We start from the raw sequence: 16,233 nt of genomic DNA on the forward strand, positions 1-16,233 counted from the left end.
AAATGCATCCCACAAAGCTTCTCAACACATAAATATGTATTACATCTGCAACTCAATTAGGCACGCTAAAATCTGGCCTTTGGGGTAGAAACCTGTGAACCTGCATAGATTTGCCTTAACCACTCCTCTAAAGGCCTTTAGCAGCACAGCTTTTGCTATTACTGATAATCATCCAAGCTGACCTGTATATGGAGGCTGTAACCTAATATACACTTTTGATCTGCATGCACCACAGGATTAAGGTTGCTTGCATACACCTGGCCCATGCCATAAAAGTGGATAAGGGTCTGCTGAATAGCTTCATTACAGTCAGCCGTGTGGAGCTGGCATATGCAAATATCCCAGAAATCCAAATGGAGAACTGCAGCTTCATTAAATTTGGCAATAAAATATTTGCAATACCTCATTGGCTTCTAATGGCCATAATGAGGAGTATGACTGAATCCAATCGGCGTGCGTTAGATTTAATTTGTTTGGCATTTCACAGATGGGAATGCATTTAGAACTGTGAGTAGACATAAGAAGTCATTACAAAACCAGGACATAGACGCAAGCTTGCCTTGTGGTGAGTCTGTGTCACCACAGAGCCACAAAGGCCTGCGCTCTTTCCAGTGGGGAAGATTCCAAGAGTGCTTTTATGGAATATGCAGAGGCCCGAGCCCTAACCACATACTGGAAATGCCAGTGGTTGATTTTACCATATTGCATTTCAACATATTAGGTTACCGGAACTTAATTAATGCAATTCCATTCCTTATAACTATCTGCAACTGGCTATTGTCCAAGCCCAGATAAGATTGGCCAGAAGACTAAGCATGCCAACAAAAGAGATACCAGATGAATAAACAATGAAGCTGCTTGTCAGCTGAGAAAAGAGGTAAATGCAGATAGAAAATGCCAGTGTGATGGTGTTTTGCAGACTACAGAATTTGCATTAAATGATTAAAACAGCACACTGCAAATCGGAGGAGAGCAAATCAAATAGAGATACAGCTTGAGCTTTGGTCTAAAAAGCAGCTGATAAACCACAGCAAGAGGGGCTGGGGAGTGGTAATGTAGGTCTCAATACAGCTCGATCCAAGTGTACCATAATTTGATTTCATATAGTATCTTCAGAAACTGATGCCTCCCATCCTGAGCCGGACTGTAAACAGACTCTTGTATTTTTTTTAAATTCAATAAACAGCAAAGTGACACACATGGGTAAAAAGGGTTGCCTCATTCAAGGGCTGTTTGGTTTGCTTTTTATAGCTCAAGTCAAATATGCCCCTCCATATGTCGGCCAACAAGCTACCAAATGTTCTGTCTGTCTGCCTGTCTGCCTGTCTGTCTGTCTTAATTTGTCATATGTTCAAACAGTGTTTCCTGCTTGTGGCTGTCGCAGCCAGAATAAAAAAACAAAACAAAACAAAACAAAACAGTGCTAACAGGAAAATGAATAATGACGACTACAGTGTAGGAACAATGCACAGTGCAGAGCAAATGATTATATCCTGTCAGGAGAATAAGACTCAATTTGATCACATTCTTTCCTATTCAGAGCACTACTGCAATCTATTCTATATACACAAACTAGCTAATCAATTACAACCCCCAGCTAATGTAAAGATGCTTTTCATACACAGCCCCCTCACTGTGCATTGCTAAGATAAATTGGCTGTGACCCAAGCATGACCCTGGCTGATGTTCATGAGACCATTAAATTTCCTGCAAACAGGGTGCAGCAGGGCTCTGTGTGTGTGTATGTGCATTTGTGTGTGTGTGTGTGTGTGTGTGTGTGTGTGTGTGTGTGTGTGTGTGTGTGTGTGTACACAAGTCTGTGTGTATGTGAATGTGCATGTGCATGTGTGTTAGTGTAAGAAAGATCGAGAGAGACAGAGAAAGAAACAGGATAAGAAATGGAGAGGGGGTGTTGAAACTGAAAATGAAACAAAGAAAGAGAGTGAGAACGAGCTGTGGAGCAGTGGACACCAGTTACAGGGCAGCAGTTTATTTTCTTATGTGCTTATAACAAACTTTACTTGAGCCATCATTTTTTGTAGGTGTCAGGGTTTTGAAATGATGGGTAGAGCATATCATTTTTAGAATAAAATCATTTGTCAGTTATCCATGCTGGTTCTTCCTTTCTTGTGATAAAATACAACACTGTGTAGGATTTAGTTATATTAACCCTTAGATGCATAGGTCACTGGAACCTTCATCACCCTTTCATTAAGTGCGTCAAAAATGACTTATTACTTATACTCATTAGAATCAATAGTTTTTGTTAATCTATGCTATGTTTGTAATGTTCCACAATAATTCAATTGTACAGAAGACTTGCCTAAGATTTGCAATGTTTATTTATCATCTTTGAACAATTTTTAAAGAAAACTATAAGAAACATTAGCATTTTTTCATTTGACACGCTGCCTGTTTCTGTCTGTGCTCATTACACACTGGTATGCTGCAGCTTATGTTATTGTTTACTTTATGGTCATTTCACCGGGGCAGATCTGCCATCTTTTTCACTTGACTCTGTTTGCTTCTCTCCCGTGGTTGGGTTGTGGCTTTTGCCAGCCCACATCTTCCTACTGCATCAGTGAACTGTGTAGATAGTTGGGGGAAACCTTCCAGTAAACTCCTCTCACATGTGTCTTATTGAGCTCTTTCAGGTAGTGCTTTAATAATTTAATGATTAGTCTGGGTCGTCTTCATCCAACATGAATGAGTCTTCACCTAACTAGCTAGGAAAGCTAGGAAGTAGGGAAGTTGATGAAGCTACTTGTAAGCTATAACGTGGGCTAATGTAACTTTAATAGTAGATGCTCTTTAACATAAGTTTAATCAATTTGTAAACATTATATAAATTTTCATTGGGTGAAAGATTATTTTTTCTGAAATATGAAATGTGAAAAGTATAACAAAAATAGCTATGTGGTGCTTGATACAAAAGGCAAAGTAAATCAACAAGAAAGGTGCCCACACACCTGACTAATGCTTAATTGTATTTCTTTATTCGGCAACAGTTTGGCTTCACCTGATATACGGCCCAGAGTACTTACAATCAAATTTTTGTTTTGATCTCATGGCGATGAAGAGAAATCAGTAATGGTGGGAATTAATTTCAAAGAATGAACACGGAGGTGTGTGTAAAGCTCTACCTGGAGTCAGAATAGTTTCATTTATCTATCACTATATTTGGAACAGAAAATGTCATACATGTACTGTATATTTATACACAGAATAAAATGATGTTGTTATCATGAAGCTACAAAACATAACTCCAGTCAGATATGTCAGTTACAGTGATAGGTTGATGGTTTGAGAGATACATTTGAAACTGTTGTAGTTGGTAGTATACACTGTATAAAGCTACAGGTAACATGATATTAAAGCTAAGAGAAAGAATGGTTATCTATTTCCTAGGAAAGAATATATTTTATAGTTGAACTTCAATGTTTCTAAGCAAATGCTGTGCCCACATGTTGAAGCTAAAGGACATATGTTTACCATCAAGTGAAGGTGCAATTAAAAATTTAAGTACAATTAGGAAATATTTGTTTTGTGTGCAATATACAGTATTTCAATCTCAATGACTGATCTCTGCTGTGACACAAGCAGACACGTAACTCACCATGTAACTGTGTGATCGGTATTGAGACAGATGGGAATATAAGAGATTGACAGTATCGTGAGGTCACCATGCAAGGTCACCAGACAGAAACACATGGAAATCACATACAACCATATGGTTGATTGCTGAGCAAATGACATAAACTGCCTGAAAAATAGTTCAAATCAGTGAATCAATCACTGTCCCACAGACAATCCATTTACTTAATTTATTACTTATTTACTTGATTATATCTGCAAATAGGACAAATGGAGTTGCATTGAGTACATTGCAAATAAAAGTTTGCATACAATTAGCATACAGTGCAGCAACTCACACCCTAACACTGCAGCATATCCCACAATTACTGTAATGCCATTGGCAACTGTACAACTGTTAGCTTATATTAGCTATCAGACATTGAGTGGAGGATGCCAAAGGGGGAATGTGAATCTTTACACATGTGGCAAGTAGAATGAAGACACTTATTTTCATTGCACTGCATCTAACTATGTGCAGTCTGCTGTGTAGTGTGTGTCCCTGATCCCTCTAATGGATTACCACAGTGTCCATGGATTCAAGGGTCAGCTCTTGTAGCTCTGGGGTATGACCTTGGTGTACTGTACTTATCCCACAGTGTTAAAACCCTTCCATGCTGCTGTGCTTGCTCTCACAGAAGTATGTGCACGTGTTGAGAAGCCCCACCACAGCAGTTTGTCATGATAACATAATCCAGAGTGATGTCTGGTTAATTTGTTTCCCTATTCTAATAACCTTGCATATAAATAGTTACTACCAGCATGTGTGTTTCATGCATTTTCACCTCTTGAGCCTCAGAGGAAATTAGCATTTGAATTTGTAATCATGTCCCTTTTAAGTTGCATCACATGCAGAGACTGAAATGAGGAGACAATTAACCTGCACAGCTAAGTGGACAAGAGGATCTGACAAAAATAGCTCAGAGGAAAATGAAGTCAAGTTACATATTTCATGTGCTGTTCTAATCAGGTTGGCTGTGTATAAAGACTTTATCCAATCTCAGCAACAAGGATTGTAATATGATATAATTTCAATACACTGCTGTAATGCACCTCTTTCAATACACTGTAACAGACCTTACACTTGAGAATTAGCAGACTTTGTTCAACACATGGTTAAAGTGAAGTGTACACACACACACACACACACACACACACACACACACACACACACACTTGTACTTCTATCTTTGTGAGGACACTCATTGACATAATGCATTCCCTAGCCCCTTACCCGAACCTTAACCATCACAACTGAGTGCCTAACCCTAACCCTGACCCTGACCTTAACCTAAACCTAATTCTAACCATAACTCTAAAACCAAGTCTTAACCCTCAAAATGTGATTTTAAGGTGTCTCAAAAAGTGAGGACCTTTTGGCCCTTACTATGTAGCAAGTACAAGTACACAGACACACACATACACACACACACACACACACACACACACACACACACACACACACACAAATTTATATATAGACCATATATGTAATGTAGGCTATGTACATAAACAGTATTTATATACACATAACCTACATACACAAGAACTAAGTAAGTAAAACAGGTGTATTTTAGCTAGATGACTATATAATATTTTTGCCATTATCCAGAGTGTTTTCAGATGACTGTATGAGCTAAAGGTTTTCAAAAATTGTCTGAACCCCCAGAGGAACATGTTATCCTTTAACTTATTTGAAAGCATAAAAATCACCAAAAAGGATGTATGCTTTAATGTCCTTCCTTTGCTGAATACATAAGATAATACAGGAGAAGAGGCACTCCACTCCAGAGGAACAGACTACAAAATAGACTACATAAAGTATTCTGTACCTGCTTAAAGGGCAAAAGATAAGAGTCAGATTTTTCTTTTCTTTTTTATTGTTTGTTTTTATATTTCACATTTAGTATTTCTAACCTCAAGGCATTATGGGTATCCCAAGTCCCTTTTTATTCTGAAATCTTCTTTGTTTACATCCTGTAGCACACTTTCTCTTCCTGGACCAACTCTGGTGCATTGCTACATGGTCTGTCATTGCCATCGGCTGTCAATCAGTGGAGTAGTTTAGAACCAAATGTCATATAACTACCCTTTCAATGACAGACAAGACCAGTCTTTTTGATATAAATGCCAGTTTCATTTACTGTTATATTGCTGGTTGACCTGCCAAGCACCTCTTGTTTCCAGTCAAGCTAATACGTCTTTCTCTGCTTCCTCTTTCACCTTCTTCCTCTTGTTTTATGGCTTGCATGTGTCACACACACTGAATGAAGAAAATAATCTAGGTGCAAAGTTTTGCAATTTTTAATAACTGCAAACAAAGCACAACAATGGTCTCAGGTACATGCAGGCTGTCTAGCTGTGCTCTATCATTACTGTTCTACATTCAGACTGGGGCTACTTGCTCCTAGGCCTGTATATAAACACTAACCAGTGGAAATAACCATATACTACCTATGAACTGGATTAGGACAAGAAACATTCAAAGCACAACACAGCCATTAATGTAAAAAAAGGGAATTAACTAATGATACCAAAGACGATAAGTGCAATCCAGTCACTTGCAAAATACTGTTTCTATCAGTATCAATATAACATCTATCCATATAGCACATGGCAGCAACAGTTTAATAATAATGTTCCTACAAATACGCCCTGTAGTAATGTAGTAAAGCTAATGTCCCAGATGTCCAGAAAGATTAGATATGGAAGTTAGCTTTGTGAAAAATATAGAGAGCCAAAGTGAAACGTGAACGTCTGGGTTCTGTTCAAGAAGTAAGGAACCCTCCTTCAAAATCCCACTGAAATTTAATAACTGTAAACTAAAAATACAGCCTTGGAACAAAGCCTGTGTTAACAGTATGTTGTGTGGTTCACTTCATATGTTTACATGAGGATGGTAGTTTTTGAAAAACTAATTTCATTGTTTAATATTTGTGTTTTTAGTGGCCTTTAATGAACACTATTTCCCATAAACCCTAGACTAAACAGAAGGAACGAGTCCATGAGCGAGTCAAGGGGTCATGATCTTCTGAGCAGAGAGGACTACACACTGTAAAAGGTTTCAGACAAAAGAAATTACAACTAGAAAGATAAAACAGTGATGTTGGTGAATTTTATGGATACGGAATGAAATTCTGAGGACATACCTCACAGGAAGGTGGTCTCAGATTTTTGAACCACACTGCACGTACCTGCATAATAATGCCTGTTTTTTCTGTGTTCAGTACAATGTCTTCAATGTCTTATAACAATGACTGCAGTGGATGCCAGCTTGTCAATATGGAAAAGAACCAAAGGAACAGTAACGTTAAATGAAGAGAAACTTATTCCATAATGTATATGGGGCATGTGCACTTTCCTCACCTGTGAATAACAAGCTTTGTTGCTGATCACCACTGGGACTGCTCTCCGTTCGGACCGGGATAATTTGCCTCTGCATAAAGGCTAAACCAACAGTCACTGATGTCATAGAGGTGCTATTGCCATCTACTGGTGAAAACAATGTTGTCAAAGAGCTGCTGAAGGTGAGAGCAAGTGAGTTTTTCACTGTTGTACAAGCGACACAAAGCATTTACATAATAATGATCAAGAAATAATAGTTGGGGCACTAATGCAAAAATAAAAATGACCACCATAATAATTATTATAATTGGCTGTATGTTCAGGGTGCCACACTTGCACACATTTGCATTAACACCCTATGCACTCAGCAGGAATATCCTCTCACATACAATACAAACAAAATAGGGACCAGTTCATCAAAACATTGCTCCACAGTGTCTTCAATGACCTCTGCTGTTGTAATATTTATGAACACTTAACGGCACCATTCAAACCTGCAGATGCATTTGTGATTTGTGAGAACTACGGCTGTGACACAGTCAGGTATTCTGATGAATTTGTTTTCGACCAAGCTCCACATCAAAACCAAAACAGGTTCATATGAGGAGTCTGTCATGTTGTACAAAGTAAAGCATCATGAGAAGTGAGTGGCTCAGAGGGACAGAAAGTCAGAGTTATTATTAATAAGTGGAGGAGAAAGAACATTATGTTGGCAAGCTGGCTCATGAGCCAGCAAATTGAGCTTGCAAATACTAAAGCACCACAGAGATAGGCCATTAAGATACCCAGAATGGAACTAAGAAACAGCTCTCACAAAAAGGATCATGTGTGGTTCTGAAAATAGGTTTTCTTAGTTTGCAAAACAGCAGAACCAACTTGGTCCTATACAGGCACATTTTAACAGGTTCTCTACACAGGCACTGGCTCTGTGCGGAGCCATTATGGTGTTAAGCAATCTTTAGAAAACGTATGAAGCTTCAAACCAAGGTCTTCAGATGCTAACTCCTTCCAAAAGCAAATGCTCGAACCACTTCACTTCCAATCTGTGAGATTTATTTTTGTCTGTTGGAGTACAGAATTATTAAACTGCCAGGCGCTGTGTGGAAGCACTAATGGTTTTGCAAACATCAGCAAAGGACCGTTGAGAGGTTGAAGGGGCCCTTGAAATGGCAAAATTTCTACAGCTAAATTGGTTGCAAGTGAAAGCCAGAGCTTGTCAACTACTGCTTAAAACAGTACACAAAATTATTAAAGGTATAGCCCCCAAATACCATCCAAATTATACTGTGAGGGTGAATGAAATATGGCCCATACAGTAAAAGCATCACTACCTTTTTAGATCCATGATAGATAGGGTTTCATTGTTCAAGCAATCGTTATGGGCTGAACTGAAATGTGATTACTGGAAAGTATCCTCTTGTCAAAGACAGCTTATAATACCTATCTGTCTGCTCGCCAAGAATATACTTTCTTAAGTGAGCATTTGGGGGGATGTGTATGATTACGTTTTTCCTGACACACATAATTGGTATTTGCTTTGAAATGGGTCAAAGAAAAAAAAGAAGAAAGAACCATCATTTATCTCACAAAATCCTCTGGAGATCCAGTTTTGGGATTTTTCCTTCTATATTTCACCCCCATCCCTGGAGAAACCATCAGTGAACTGGTGCACTGACCCAATAACCAGGAGGTCACTGACCTGAGTAGTCACCTCTGATTTCCTGAGCCAAATAAGTGTGTCTGTATTGCATTTGTTATTGTATTTTTGAAGCATTTTGGTTTTTCATTACCATGAAAATGACAGAAACATGGAGGCTGAATGTTTAAACACAAACAGGAATAAAAGGCAAGTGTGTGGTACTGTGGGGCAAAAGGTAATTTTAGATCATTTGGATCCTGAAAATCAACAAAAATGTATAAATGCTACTGTCATTTTACAGTGCAACTGAATGGAAATGTGTATACATGTGTGCATCTATGCATTGTATGTATTTGTGTGTTAATATAAGCCAGAGCACGTTTTTACTTCTGATAAACTAGAGCATTATCTCTCTTTGTGACCCCTCAGACATAACAGAAAAACAAACAAACAAACAAACAAACAAAAAACCCACACAGAAACCATGCATGAATACAAAACAAGCTGTTGAGATTCACCAGTGTTACTTTATTAACACAGCAAAACTACCAAAGTACAGGGCCATTAGGGTTGCAACAGAGATAAGAATGTGAAAAAAGCAATTTCCGAAAGCAAGATCTAACTAATCAACAACTCTCTTTTCCAGCCCATCTGATATACAAATTGTGCCTAATGAACCTTGCAAAATCAATTACCTAGGTAATACTTTGCATGCAAGGGAAACCAAACACTGAATGCATGATGCATATGTAAACAGACATTACTCACTGCAGATTATTTTGCTCCATTTACATTGCATTAGCACTACAAACAGCAAACTGACTGGTGCATATTCCTCAATCATGTTCATCTCATTAAAATGAAACTAGGCCAGATACATAAACCATACCCACCTAACGACTAGTTATAGCATTCATTACACCAAACATTGTAACTTGATTAATGTTGTGACATGGAGTGGACAAACAAATAACAACAACAGTGTATCTTGGAAAAGCTAGGGCACCAAATAATACAGCATAAAGTATTTAGGTGACTCCTGAATGATGGATGATGGTACTCCTTCCTGCTGATAAAGTTCTTTTTTTTACATGGCTGTTTAGCAGTGACACTTAAGCAACAGTGTATCATGCATGCTGAAGATAACATTCTTCATGTATTGTTGGACTAAATTGTAGTTAATGTTCAGGGGATGTTAAGAGAGCCAGTTCTTTGATGCCCTGAGACTGAGCATATACTATGCATATACTATGAAGATGTTATTGGGCTCCCTGTAGGAAGAATATTGAGGCTTTTGTAAAATGTTCTGAGGTATAAGCCCAGTAATGGAAAGAGGCACAGCACACATACTGGGTGTAATTCATACTTCAGTGCTTGCTCTGTTGCATTTAAAATAAAGTGATATGTGATCAACAATATATCATGCTTGGTAAAAAGTTTTTGAACTGCACATCAAACTTAAAAAAGCTGATTCACAGCTCTTCTGCAAAGTAACGTAGTGGAGAATTTTCAGTTTCTGAGCAGTGAGGCACAAATCTAAATCTGGCGTCATGAATTATTAAAGCCCCCTTTATGGAGCTTTCTTCAGACGAGAATATCCAGCACAGTACAGTACAAGCTTGATATCAAACGGAACAGAGAAAAAGAGCCAAATGTAATGCCAAAAGTATTTCCACCAAAAGTGTTCAGCGTTGTTCTGCACTTGAACATAACGGCAACTTCACTCAGATGAAATATGAGAAAAAGCCTGATTCTGAGTGAAAACAGAGACAAAGGGGGACTGGGCTCTATTCACACGGTCAGTGTTGGTCTCTTCCATGGCAACCATCATTTGAATGCATACAGAGAGGAGATGAGAAAAGTTGGCACACCTCACTAGATGACAAGATGATAATAAGAGAGAGGAGATTTACCTCTTCTGAACATCACTAGACAATAAATAGCTTTGGTTTTGAGGTGAGTGTCAATTGTGGATGACTCACTCCTCTTGGTGTCATCCAACTCTGCATGCCTTTGTGAAATTGCTTTGTAAGTCTGAGCTGCATTTACTAAACATTTTATCTTATCTGTTAAAGTGTTTCTAAATGGCATCTCAGCTGAGTTCTTGCATGGAAGCTATATACAAAAGTCTTTTATGGGCTTTGCATCCATTTGATTTGGACTTTGGAGTGTCTGGGTCACACACTAGTTCAAACTACATCAAAAGGCTTCTTTATTTTCTCATAGTATTATTCTAGTAGTGTAGATTTAGGACATGGTGCGCAGCCTAAAGCTAATGGACTGATGGAAGGGAAATATATCATTTGGATCATATATACATATATATCATATATACACCTATCAATGAGTAATACTTGTTTAGCCACAGTCTGACATAGCTTTACCTCCATTTGAGCCTGATTGGGTTTTTTTTAAAGACCATAGAACTTCATTATCATCCAAAACCTGTTTAGACAGATAAAAGAGCCATGCTATTGCATAGGGTGACAAATTTCTTCATTACAATAAACATGACCAGTATTCTTTATTCCACTTGTCAAATAATCAAAGCATACTAAATTTGGAGGCGTGTTGCTAAGTGATGTCTGATTGAAAACACAGTTGTGGAGCTGTGTCAGAGTATTGGGCCCTGTTCTCGGTGATCATAATGAATCTATATATCAGTCAATGCAACATTAAAGCTTAAGATATGATGAACAGTTTTTAGGATGACAGTGGAGGTCTATGGCACAGAGGTAAAAGCTAGTGTATATCAGGCTATGGATAAGTTCTGTACTTGGTAGCTCGATGATTTCATTGGGGGTTTGGTCTTTTCAGGTAATTTAAACATACTGACTTTCACCTTTGAGCCCCTTTTCATTGTGGGGTTGGCTGACTAAAACTAACCTGACAAATACTAATGCTGAATTACTCATGACTAATAGAATTAGTTAGAATTTAGATTTACTTACAGACAATGCATAAAGATGTATCTCTCAATTTCCAGACTGACATACTGCATTACCACCTTACAGGGTAATATGGTGAACTTATTAGCTATAGTTACTTATTTACAGTGCACATTAGGAAGTATTGGAGTAACATTAACATTGATTTAGAATTGTTTTTCTGTCCACGTGATAAATTAGAGTCAACACAATATTAACTTTCCTTTAAACTCTGATTTGTTCTCCACCATTTCCTGAAGGAAATAGCTGGTTCTTTAGTGGTTAAATGCTCGACTATGTTCACAAGCTGGTTGGTAAATTTGTCCATTAACTGTTTTGTACTGGGAAGGGTTTTTACAGCTTTTTCAGTGACAGAAACTGCCTAAGACAAATTGCAGACTGGAAAATCAAAACATTGAACTGAAAGACGAACTTCAGAGTAAGTTGATTACTATCTGAAGGTTTGTCTCTACACGCTTTTTTCACCCTTAGCCATTTGATCTATTAGTATAAAGATGTCAATTGAAGCAGCTTTAACAAAATCGTTAAAGTATAGTTGTATAAAGGTCTATTTTTAAAGTAATAAACTGTTGTATTTTTCAACACTGGAGGAACATAAGCTTATGTTTTAGAGAATGATAAATTGACAAACACAATCCGCAAATGAAAGTACACAATATTTCTCCATTATAAATTCATATAGCTAAACTACTGTCTCACCTGTGTAGCAGTATTTGCAGTATTTACCATTCAACTGAAGAGTACATGTTCTTCTGTCTACTCCCCTGTATTTCTCGATGAACACACTGTCAAAAAGGAATACCTAACAACAAAATCATTAGTAGTTGTATGAATTCCTAATTTCAGTGACACCTTTTCAAAATAAAATGAAAACAACATCAAACCAAGAACAATTGCAAATGCCACAGACTCTGCAGTCATTCTACACTTCTCAGAACTTGCAAAATCAATGTCATTTTAATGTGCTAATTAAATACTTTTTAAAGAAGAGACTGGGACTTTTTTTTTAATTAGAGGCCTAGTATTCTAATTGTGTCTTTCTTTCCAAATCTCCTCATTATTCCTCACACCAAGTTAAAGTTTTGATAAGTCTGTTACTTGTATTGTGCAGCATATTCATTTTAACCCAACCTTTCCACTCTTCTCTCTAATTGCTGATACTGTTGATGGACACTGCACAGGGCTGTGTCATTTATGGGTGTGGTTAACTTCCCACAACATATGAATAATAAATGTTTTTATAACATATGATGTAGATGTTAATAAATATTAGTGTTATGCATTCTGTTATGTATTTGTCTCCAATTATGACTCCTCAAGTATCCTCAATGCATGATAATAAGCCATGGTGTTCGCTATACTGTATACAGTTATCATATACGATAGGACATTACTACACACATGAACATACTCCATAGTTTGAATTTGTTGTTTATTATGGGAGCAGTTAATGATGTATGATTAAGCATTACCTGTTAATAACTGTGTTATAAAGCATGTATTAACTATGTCACTTATAAATGAAGAAGAATATGTTAGCCACATGAGTAAGGATAAGTTCCTATTTGGATGAAGAGGACTATACTGTCGGTGTGAATTTTTAAAAGTCAATTTCCCGTCTGGGTCAAGGAAAAATATCAAGTTGAAAGTTTTTCGTAAACATATGACAGCATTGCCTTATTACTTCATATATTATCACTGTTGTAGTGACAGCCCACTGGCTGTAATCCACTGTAGTCTAATGTAACCCACCTTTGTTTGTAAGAATTTACTTTATCATTCAAAATGTATCAAGTTAAACAAAATAACGCATATTGAACTGTGATGCAGCCAGTTACACAGTAAGTGTGGGGGTGCATCTTGCTACTGAAGATGTCTTATTATGCTGTTTGTACTTTAAAACAAAAATAAGATAAAAACTTAAAAAGCAGCACTGAAATTAAACCAAGAAAAACGAAAAAAAAAAAAAAAATCACTGACTTAAAAGTTTTCACGCCTGGCTGAGGTGGAGCAGATGGCGCAAAAGATGTTAGGAACAGATTTTTCTAAAAAAAAAAAAAAAAAGAAAAGAAAAAAGAAAAAAATCCCTTTGTCTTCCTTTTGTTTGGTTTCCCTGTATAATCGACACACTCCAACAGTTTTCATAGAGACTATTTCCTTAGTAGAAAGTGTTTGGTGTGGATTATCCTGAGTTACCTCATATTTGTTATGAAAAGAGGCAATAATGTTGAATCTTTTAATTGTAATTTGTTAATGTTGTGAGCAGGAATGAAATCATTTAAATCTCCATTGGAATGGAGGCAGAAATGTCAGAGATATTGTGCACCATTTGAAAATGTTTGACCAAGACACTGCATAGAGTATATATTGCAATGTCCTGAACATGATTGAAAATATGACATCATTAAATTCACTTTATGTTTCACTGCAGTTGAAACTCTGTAGAATATAAGTGAGCGAACCCTTTAACTTATAACAAGAATAAGAATCAGAGAGAGCTGAAGCCATCGCATCTTCAGACAGATAAACTCAGCTGCCCGAGTTAACAGCTTTCTATGGGGAGAAAATGATTTTCCAATGTTTATACCATTTAAAACCACTATAAATTAGAAAAAGAAAGAAAAACTGATATAATTTTGTTTCAGCAGAATCTCTCCACTTGACTGAATGTGTCTATAAAATTCTCAGAGAAAAGTAGGTTGCTAAAATGCACTTAATTTGGCATGATAGATTGAGTCCATGCTTCAGTGACTGTAATTGAATCTGTGACCTATTTCTTCAGAAGAAAATTGTCTCTTGGGTTATTTGTCACCATACATTTTAATGGAATTCAATAGACTGACACTGAATTTATACATTTTTATCCAATTATTAGCATTCTCTGTCTAATCTGTAGGTTGTTTTAAATTTAGCCCTACATACAATAATATCTCAGCCTTAAACTAAATAGGCTCATGTTTGTCATGATGCAGATTTGTCTTTAGAATTCAGAGCATTTATCTCGGGTCTTATTTTAAAGTGTACAATGGAAATCAACACCAACACAGCACTGAATGACAGAACACTGTGGTTGGCTGGACTGCTATTTATCTTGTGCTATTCCTCACTCTAAATCCCACCAGAGATCAGCGGCTAAGACAGAAATCACAACACAAGCCAACCACGACCAGTTGTTCATGGAATAAATGTCTCTATTAGCAGAGATCACAGTTGCTTTTTCTGGTCTGTTATAAATAATATATAAACTTGACTTATGTAACAAACACTGCTGAAATAGTCTGACATACTGTAAAGCATAAACGGATTTCTGAAAACAGATGAGGTGAAAGAAAATCAATATTACACTCTTGGCTATCTTAAGTCCTCAAGTCAGTCTGATAACAATGGAAATATAGAAAATAAAGGCTAACCATCACTCCTACTATTTACTATTTTCATCAACATATCACATTTAGCTTATTTAATGATATTAAATACCTACAGAGCTACCAAACTAATCAAACACACATCACATTTAAGCAGTCAAAGTTTCATCTTTCTGTGTCTTAGTATTTCTTTTCTGTGCATACATCACCATCATCTTATTTGTAGGCTGATCCTACCCAGAATAAAAACTCAAATAGGACATGATGGTGCTACTTGACACCGCATGTGTTGTGGGAGGCTACTGTCCTCCCAGACATCATGGTTTGACCTGATACTGTACTGGAAGGGCTGCTACCCTTGACAGAAGATGCTAACAAGGGGAGACAGGTCTTGTCAAACATCCAAAAAAAAAGTAGAGAGAAAAGTCTCCTTCTTCAGGAACGCCTGGGGTCACAGAGGGTATTCCTTTGCAGACTCTCCAGGACCAAACCTGGACAAGTCACAGTCATCTGTTATGTTCACAGGTCAAACCGACTGAATTTCATATACATGCAGTTACATTATGCTGAGGTATGGGCTTGTCAGTTGAAACACACATATCCCAGATTCTGCTTCATGGATGTACTGAGGAGAAGAAAAGGGAAAGAGACTGGAGGGAAATGACAGACAGAGCAGGAGTTTGTGGTGAGTTGGCTGAGCTGAATACAAACACACACAGAGACACACTCCCATGAGATATGGCTGGTGCATCCGTTACTTGATAGCTTGCAGCTAATGTTTGTACAGTTTGGAACATTATATAAATCATATGAATGATGCCTGAATGAAAATTTGCCTCACCTTCTGTCTGAATACACCGTAAGAGTCTACAGCCAAGCTTGCATCTCCGAGAGGCTGTAGGCTAAATGCTAACATGCTCACAATGAGAATGCTCCAGAGCACTAAACAGAACTGAGGCTGATGTCATTAGTTCTGTAGGTAATTGGTCTTAAAACAAATTGGACAAATTAACATTTTGCCTTGATGAAAAGTCAGAGGACCAAAGTTAATGCATTTCATCCTGTGGAGGACCTGAATATCTGAACCAAATTCAAAGGCAATCTATTCCAAAAGTGATCAAGATATTTCACTCAAAACCAGAAATGTCACAACCTCATGGTTGAGCTGGAAGAAAGTCAGATGATCCCAAGTCATTATGATTCATCGTCTGGGTACCATGAATGTCGGTGCACAATTTCAAAGCAATCCCTTGAAACGTTAATGAGACGTTTCTGTTTGGACCAAAGTTGGCCTACAACAATT

The sequence above is a fragment of the Trachinotus anak genome, unplaced genomic scaffold, assembly GCF_046630095.1.
Source record: "Trachinotus anak isolate AG129_WGS33_773 ecotype Australia unplaced genomic scaffold, CSIRO_AGI_Tana_v1 ptg000011l, whole genome shotgun sequence".
NCBI classification, from domain to species: domain Eukaryota; kingdom Metazoa; phylum Chordata; class Actinopteri; order Carangiformes; family Carangidae; genus Trachinotus; species Trachinotus anak.